This window comes from Zingiber officinale, chromosome 8A, assembly GCF_018446385.1.
Source record: "Zingiber officinale cultivar Zhangliang chromosome 8A, Zo_v1.1, whole genome shotgun sequence".
In the NCBI taxonomy this organism is placed as follows: Eukaryota; Viridiplantae; Streptophyta; class Magnoliopsida; order Zingiberales; family Zingiberaceae; genus Zingiber; species Zingiber officinale.
Genome location: NC_056000.1, coordinates 23890711 through 23899526, shown reverse-complemented (window position 1 = coordinate 23899526; position 8816 = coordinate 23890711). Strand labels below are relative to the sequence as shown.

Below are 8816 nucleotides of genomic sequence, written 5' to 3'. Positions count from 1 at the left end.
CAATTAGATATTTAGATCACAGCAAGTAATATCTGATGCCAAGCAGACTATTATATCCTTCAATAACTAAACACAATGTTTAAACTGATCTTGTTCAACTCATTTAGAGTAAAACCCTAGGTTGATGGCTGTGTAACTAATCTCTCCTCCCATTTGTCTTCAATGATTTCTTGTGTTCCAGTTATAGCCCTATCCAGTTATTTCTTTCTTCCATCCAGCTCCATTTTTCTTGAACATATATTGCAACATATGGATATCCTGTTAATTGCTTTCTCCATCATAACAAACAAAAAGTTTCCTAGAAGTTGTGGCTAAACAAAGTCCTTAACAAAACCACCCCATAGTCAATTTAGTCTACCAACAATCATCATGCCAAACCAAATATATCACCAATAATATGTAGAGCAATCAAAACACTTCTTATTTCATTAACTAAACTTTACTTTCTGCTCCCTCTACCCCTTACACCTTCAAGTTTACTCAAATTAACTTTTCTGCTATGATATTGAATGGCCAATTTTGAGCAAGTTCGTTATAGTCACAATAATATACTTATTGGCATGGTGTTACAAATGATTATTTGAAGCTTCAGCTATATATATATGGTCCCATGCTGTTATAGTCTGTCAGACACGGGAACGAGCAAATTAAAATCTAATGGTTATGCTATGGGAGGTAAGGCTATCACACTCCGAGGGTATATTTATCCGTCAAACCGGACGGTACCCCTAGTAATAATATAAAAAATAACTGATACTAAATCATTTAAAGTCAACACAAACACTAATGCGATATAAAAATCACTAAGTTTTTTTTTTAAATGATAGTACGTGTATGCATGCATGAACATGTGAACATAATAAAACTAAACAAGATAAAGATTATTACAATTCCACCAAAACACAAAGAGTCGATACACAATGAAAAGCAATTGAATCACAACAACATAAAAATGAAACTCGATAACTCAAAGTCGAGTGCGACAGACAAGTACTTCTCTAAGCGACACTAGGATAGTTGAAATAACCTATCCTCTATCTATTAACCAAGAAGTCAAAGAAAAGTATGGGGTAGTGAGTATAAAATACTTAATGAGTATAAAACGGATAGTGCATGATACTACGTATAAGGAGATAAAAGAAATATTCTCAGGTAATAATATTTACTACAAAAGTAAGAGCACCAATATGATCATCTGCTAACAAAAACATAAACAATAATTTAACTCTCTATTAACCTGGTCAACTAGATATAATAATAAATCGGGAGTACATATAATACATCTAAAACTTGCATGAACAAATACAAAATCGGCATATAATAGTCACTTCTATGGGCGAACTCGCTACCTCGTACAATCTCGTGGGCAGACAGGACATATAGGTGACCACTGTTTGCTGGCGAACTCGCTACCACGTACAATCTCGTAGACGGACAATGTATATACGCATCTATCTAGCTATGGACTGCAAGTGAACTCGCTACCACGTACAATCTTGTGGGCAATCAAATGTATCATGATCGCTAACGACTCTCTCAACAACGAATGAGAGACAATGATCGACAGAATATACCATAACTTCTCAATCACGAATGGGAGGTAATGATCGACGGGATATAACAATGGTGTCGGTGACGACTCTCTCAACAACGAAGGGGAGACAATAGTCAACCGGATATAACAATGGTCGCTGACAACTCTCTCTCAACCATGAATGGAAGATAATGACCGATAGAATATACCAATAATCGCTAATGACTCGCTCTACCACAAATGGGGGTACTCACCCTACCACATGTGGGAGATATAATCGACAGGATATATATAATGTATATAAAAATAACAGGTACACATGATACTAAGTAACATGGATAACAACGAGACTAGGATTAAAAAGACGCTAGAGGAGGAGGGGGGAGGGATTGGGGTAGCATTCGTCGCTTTTTCAATTATGAATTAAAACAAACGCTGCGAAAAAGAGAAGGGAAAAAGAACAAAAAAACATAAATAATTTTTACTCGGTTTGGAGTCTTCGATGATTCCTACTCTAAAGTCCGCATTTGATGAGTATTTTTGTGGGACAATCACTATCAGTTCGCAAAGATTTATAGAATTTGAGGACAAGAACTATAAAGTAAATGTTACTACAACAAAAAGGAAGTAGAGGAACAATTGAGTGTCGATTGTCGGAGTAGCCTTTCGGTGTCGTCTGAATCTTCTCGAAGCAGCACACGAGTATGAAAGTCGGAGTGAATGATGTTCCGAGGTTGTTGTTCAAAGCTTCTTTTATAGCCAACTTCGGGCGCCTGAATCACCCCCGGGCGCTTGGATTGCTGACGTGGCAATTCCTCAGCGAAACTCTTATCTTTGAGAGTTTCATCCATCTTTGGGCACCCTGACAAGTTCGAGCGCATGGACCCGTCATGTGTCGACCAACCAATGTGCACCACCTCAGCTTCGCCTCCTTACCCGAGCACTTGTACCACCGCTGGACGCCCGGACCTTCGGGTGCTTGGACCAAGTCCGGGCACTTGGAACCCTTTTTTCAGCCTTTTGCTTTCCTATATCATAAAGTTAACATAACAAGCAATAATATGAAAATGAGTAACTGTCCGATTCTAACTTTGAGTTTTACTAAAATCTTAGGTCGTATTGACGTCTACTATTCCCTCAACCAAAAACGCGCCCTTACCGGATCTCTCCTCCAGCTGCTTACCTCCACTTACCAATCACAGACCAGGTCTCTTGACCTACCAAGACTTCTTGCCAGATCTCAACCAATCTGGACTTTAGTGAGTTGTAAACCCAATTGGCCTTCCTCTTGCCAAATCTTAACCAATCTAGAGTTCATGCCAGCTATCAACCTAGCTAGACTTCAGCTTGGTGTTTCAATCCTATGACCCATCAAGTTCATATCTTGCACACTTGGTAAAAGAATTAGATTACAACATAAGCTAACTTTAACCTTTGCCATACATCAAAAATCTGAGTTTGATTATTAGTACAATCTACACCAACAGATATCAAGTAGAACACATTTAAGTTTAAGCATGTAAATATCAAACTCAAGGACAAATAAGAATGAAGTCAAGATAAGCAATAATTGCTACCTAAGCAACATAAATAAAAGAAAATCATGCATTAAGATCAAAGATCTATAGAAGTCAAGGAAGAACTACCCATCATCCTATACTATGATATGATTGTTCTAACCATAAGCACAAGCTCAAAGCACCAACAAAGGATCTAGTAGGATACTCAACATCTTACACTATGGTATGTTAGTATCATATGTATATAACAATCAAACATGAAGAATAATGAGATTGCATGGATATCCAATGGACAAAACATAAGAGCAAACAAAATAAGTATCAATCTCAGGAATCAATCAATAGTAGAGTCAAGATAAGCAATATATACGACCACAATTATAACATAAATCATGCACCAAGTACAAAGGTTTAAGAGAAACAAGAGAAATCAAAACTTAGGTTTTATATTTAATCAACTCCCATCCAGACTTTTCTAAAGCCTAACCTATTTATCCTCATAAAATATCTAAACATTCATTTTAAATTTTGAAAAATTCCAAAAAAAAAAACCTATATAATTATATATAATATTTTATGTTTATTTCTATATTTATTATTAGTTATTTTAATATTTTAGATTAAATTAATTTAAAATATTATATATATAGCATGCACACCCTTACCCTACACACTCATTGGCGACCTTCACAAGTCCGAGCGCCCTGATTCACAGTCCCGATTCTCAAAAGTGAATCAGGGCACCCGCGAGTGCATCCGAGCGCCGTGAGGATTGCTCATGAGTGTGCAAAACAATAATGTGCAGGCTATCATCTCTCTCTCTCTCTCTCTCTCTCTCTCTATATATATATATATATATATATATAAAGTATCTTAAGAGTGTGTTTGGTTCAAGTTATTGGGCATGACCTTGGTTATGTGATTATCGGGTAATCACATAACTAAGGTTACGGGGAATAAAACATAATCTTAATATTGTTTGGTTCAACTTAGGTTATGCAAGAACCTAGCTTGACATTTACGAATTTACCCTTTAACTGAAATTCAATCTTTTGTCGTGGCTCGTCGTGCCTTCTCCTTCCATTCTGATCCATCGCCTTCTTCCTCATCCCCCCTCGCCAAATCGACCAACCCGCTTATACCGATCTGAACCGAACCGAAAAAAAATCCGCCGGATATCAGGCCGGATGTAGGGTCCTGATATTGCATTATTCGATCTAATAGGATCGGATAGTTTTTTATCCCAATAACCGAACCAATCCGATCCGCGATCACCCCTACTTGTAGCAACTACTGTCGATAAGTTGTTACACGTTGTAGTAGTTACTGCCGATAAGTTGCTACACGTTGCAGTAGCTACTAGCGAGCAGCTGCTACAATGTGTAATGAATAATGTCTATTATCATTTTAAAAATATTTTATTTTTTGTTGTTTTATATTTATAATTTATATTTTATTGGATATAGGATCGGATATCCAAATAACTTACAACCCGTTAGATATTTGATACATAATAACCACCGGATATAGACCGGACGTAGGTCCTGATATTGTATTATCTAATCTAGTAGGGCCGGATAATTTTTTATCCTAATAATCGAACCAACCCGATCCGCGATCACCCCTACCTTTCAGTGCTTCCCAGACAACCTTCCTCACTTGTTGCCTCCTTACTTCCTCCTCGATCTCCATGCCGAATCCCCAATGTTGGCAAGCATACTAGCAGTTGGTGTATTGGTCTACGAACACAACGAGCAGATCACCAGAATGCCACGAGCCACGCTCTCCGTCACCGAGTTCCAGCCACAGTGCGTCAGGAACACGCCGGTGGCCCAGTGGCACAGAACCTTCCCTTGATGGCACCACCTCATCAACAAGCTCTGCCCTTTAGTTTCCTCGACCAACCCTCAAGCAGTGCCTCGATGCCCCCTTCCACCAGGCCCGGCCGGACCACTCACAAGAAGAGACGGTTGCCCTCTGCTAGGCCCAATGCGAACCCTGCCAATTTATCCCTCGTCAAAGTCGTGATGTTGCAATGTGGAGAGAAGCCATGAGTCCATAGGTGTCAGTGGTCTAGAAGATGAACTCCGGGAGGCCATGTCTCGCAGGAAGGTTGCCAAAACGTCGGTGATGTGGTTGCGGGGGAAAATGTTATGTTTGTGATTGCGAAGGTTAATTTTGGGAAAAAAAAATTGATAACTTCGGAATCGTGAAAAACCATAGGCTTCCGAAGTTTTCTGATTCCGAATTGTATTCCCAAATTGTTAACATGGCGGAAATCGCTCATTATCTAAACCAAACAAAATTTTTGTAGATAACCTACCAAGGTTATCAACTATAACCTCTAACCAAACACCCCCTAAGAGTGGCCCAGTCAGTAGGTAGTTGTACCCATGCACAATTGGACCTTTGGTGTCACCCTTAAAGTTAGTTTCATTATGCTCATGACCTGATGACCAACTAATGGCATACTAAGAATGTTGTGCTTGCTGTTTTTCTTATCATCTTATCACTCATGCATATATCATATAGCTATAATCCTTTTCAGCACCTATCGCTACTTCCATTATCTTTTGCCATATATTTGCAGGTGAGTGGTACTTAGAAACTACATCGAATTGGGCCAAGGGGTAGAAAGGGAAATGTGCTTTGAGGTACTCTTTATGCCAAATTTTACTATTTGATGGTCTGTGCTATTATTTTCTTTGCATTAATGCATACCGACTTGTTGGTTTTCTATATTTCTTGTGGCGTGGTTTACCTATTGTTTTAGGTTCCAACCAATATGGATTGAAGTATATTGTATGCTACAAGTTCTGTGTTGATGGGTTGTTATTCATCTTATATTTTAAAATGACTGACAATGTACTTATTCTCTGATTATTCATTCTGTAACTAATAGGCGTTTTTAACATTGTATCTCTTGAAATGACTATTGGAAATTTATATTTACTGTGGTTTACCTTTGTGGCTTACATTTTAATCAATATGAAGTCAAGTATATTGTATGATAGAAATTCTGGATTGATGGGTTGAGACTGATGTTGATCATTTATATCAATTTCAAGATTATTGTTATTGATTTATACTTTTTCCTTTTGGAAAAGCATTCAATTAGTGCAGTTACTTGTTTTTCTTATTCTGTGATTAATTCATCAAATCCAGATTTGTGGACTCTTCTTCCCTAAAACAAACTCAAACCAAATTCCAGCAATGGTTCAATGTCTATTATTCTTATCTGAGATCACGATCTGATCAGTCAACGAAGAGCAACTGTCGTGGAGAGGGTTGTGAGTGACGCGATGGCGAGGAGGTCTCACGAAATTTCTACAAACACTCAGCAAGAGATTGGAATGGGTGTCGAAGTTGGACTCGGTGTGACTACTACACTCAAGTTAGCACAAGGCTCAAGCAGGAGAAAAGTAGAGGTGGAAAACGTTTTGCTGATTATCTGCGCACACCTGCGGGCGACTTTATATAGCATTGTGGTTGTGCCCATACGTTACCCACATTTTCCGAAAGAAACGGCTATGTTGCCCATGTCCTCCGGGAGTAACAGCCACATTACCCACGTTCTTCGAAAAAAACAGTCTGGTCAGCCACATAGGGTATGTGTCCCAATCAAGGGTGATTGAGCTGAAGGACTCTGCTCACCGAGCTAATGCAATTTTATAAATTAAGTCGAAGTAGTCATGTTGAACAAGTCGAAAGAGTCGGGTTAACCGAATTAGAGGAGTCTGGTGTACCACCTCAAAGGAGTTGAGTTGGAGAGGTTAGTAGACCAAGTCGAACGAGTCAAGTTAACCGAATTAGAGGAGTCTGGTGAACCACCTCGGAGGAGTCGAGTCGGAGATGTTAGACCGAGTCGAAGGAGTCAGGTTAACTGAATCAGAGGAGTCTGGTGGACTGCCTCGGAGGATTCAGGTCCGAGAGGTTTGTAGGCTGAGTAGGAGTAGTTGGGTTGACCGAAACAGAGGAGTCTAGTGGATCACCTCGGAGGGGTCAAGTCGAAGAGGTTTATAGATCGAATAGGAGTAATCGAATTGCCTGAACTAGAGGATTCGGGTTGGTCGAAACAAAGGAGACTGGTGAACCAAGTCGGGAGGGATCTGCTTTGACCTCCACCTATGCTTGACTTTTGACCAAGACCTTTGACCGAGCCACGTCACGTGTGAGTTTCCATATCCACCACATCATCTATTGTTAGTGATTCTGATATTCTGAAATACTCTTCCTAACTTAATGATAATAAAGAGCATGTATCTGACTTGCACTTTTCATGTACTCCCTCGATGGATACTATGTGGTTCTCGGAACGGTCTAGTGGCTAGCACATGAAGTGCTACCAACTTGAGGTCTGGGATTCGAATATCGACATAATTGAGGTAAATATCTCCCTCATGCGTCAGTTACTATTTCAAGGGCTAGTAGTCACCCTTGATTTATCTCCTCCGTGTTGGCCATGGGATGGGTTGGCAGGGGCACTAAGGGCCAGCGCAATTCCTTTTGCCAACTCTATGGATCATGTGTACAATAAAAATCTAAACAATCATGTCATACACCTAAATCCACACCCATGGGGGATACTCACACGAGTTCAAGTAACATAGGAAAGAAGTACCACAGGAACATGATTCAAAATGCAAATTTGCAATGAGTAGAAAAGGCATATGCATTTTTTTTCCAGAGAATAATAGTTATACAAAAAGAATCTTTAAATTGGATTGACCTAAAAATTCTAAACCATGTATGCACTTAGAGGAAGATACAATTCAAAGAATGGATATTTTCTTTGCAAAGGAAATATCTGGTACCAAATCGACATCATGTTACAAAAATATTGAGTTAATAATCAACTAATTATCATCAGTTTGGAGTTGCAGATATAAAATTTCCGCATGCAGTGTCAAAAGTCAATCAGATCAGGAAAAAAAACCTCCTTCGCAAATACGTCCATTGCAAGATTAAACAACCTAAGACACCTAAATGCGTCCGTAATAAGTCTCATCGAATTCCTTACCTTTTAGTCCAACATTGCACCTATAATTCCGAACCCTATAATCTTCCCACGGTTATTAAGCAGCTTATTTATCACCAAAAATACATATGCAATTTCACAATCATAAAACATCAGAATCGTTACCAGCGCACAAGCATAGAATGAGAGACAGGGGCTCCGCAGCGGGCGGTGAGCGAGGATAGAAATCAGAAAAGAAGGCGTTGAGAGAGAGGGAGGACGGAAAAGGAGCTGGAAACAAGGATGCGTTACCCTCGACGGAGCTGAAGGGATGGCCGGCGGCAGGCAAAGGATGAGAACAAGAGAAGAGGGGGGAAAGGATTAGGGCAACGGGGAGAAGACTCCTCGTTACCTTTCTTTGTTCGCCCCTGGCTTTCTGCGTCCAGATTCGTCACACTCCCATGGATTCGTACACTCCGCTGTCACTATTTCTTCTATCAAGTCTCAACGATGCTTCGTGTCCCCGACGTCGTCCCCCAGAACTTTGTCTGCCAACCCATCCACCTCACGAGCATCGTCCACTTAAATGGACCCCACTGGCGACTATCAATTAAGTAGACGCAAACCGGACTTTCTACGGAACCGAGAAGGAGAAATAAAACAAAACGATACTCTTATGAGGGTTCTCATAATCTTTTGATATAAAAATATAATATTTATATATCTAATAAATTTTTAAATATGTTAATAAACGAATACAAACTTCTTCTTTTTTTCTTTTTAATAAAAATTAAAAACTCTAAAT

At 39.4% G+C, this 8816-nt stretch overlaps 1 long non-coding RNA gene across 1 annotated transcript; it reads right to left on the bottom strand.

The window, feature by feature from the left end:
• Positions 1-236: 236 nt before the first annotated feature.
• LOC122008001 lies at positions 237-8634 on the bottom strand. Its single transcript, XR_006119163.1, has 2 exons — positions 8198-8634; positions 237-2562 (listed from the first exon to the last, which is right to left on the bottom strand). It is a non-coding gene; the product is annotated as an uncharacterized LOC122008001 (long non-coding RNA).
• Positions 8635-8816: the final 182 nt, after the last annotated feature.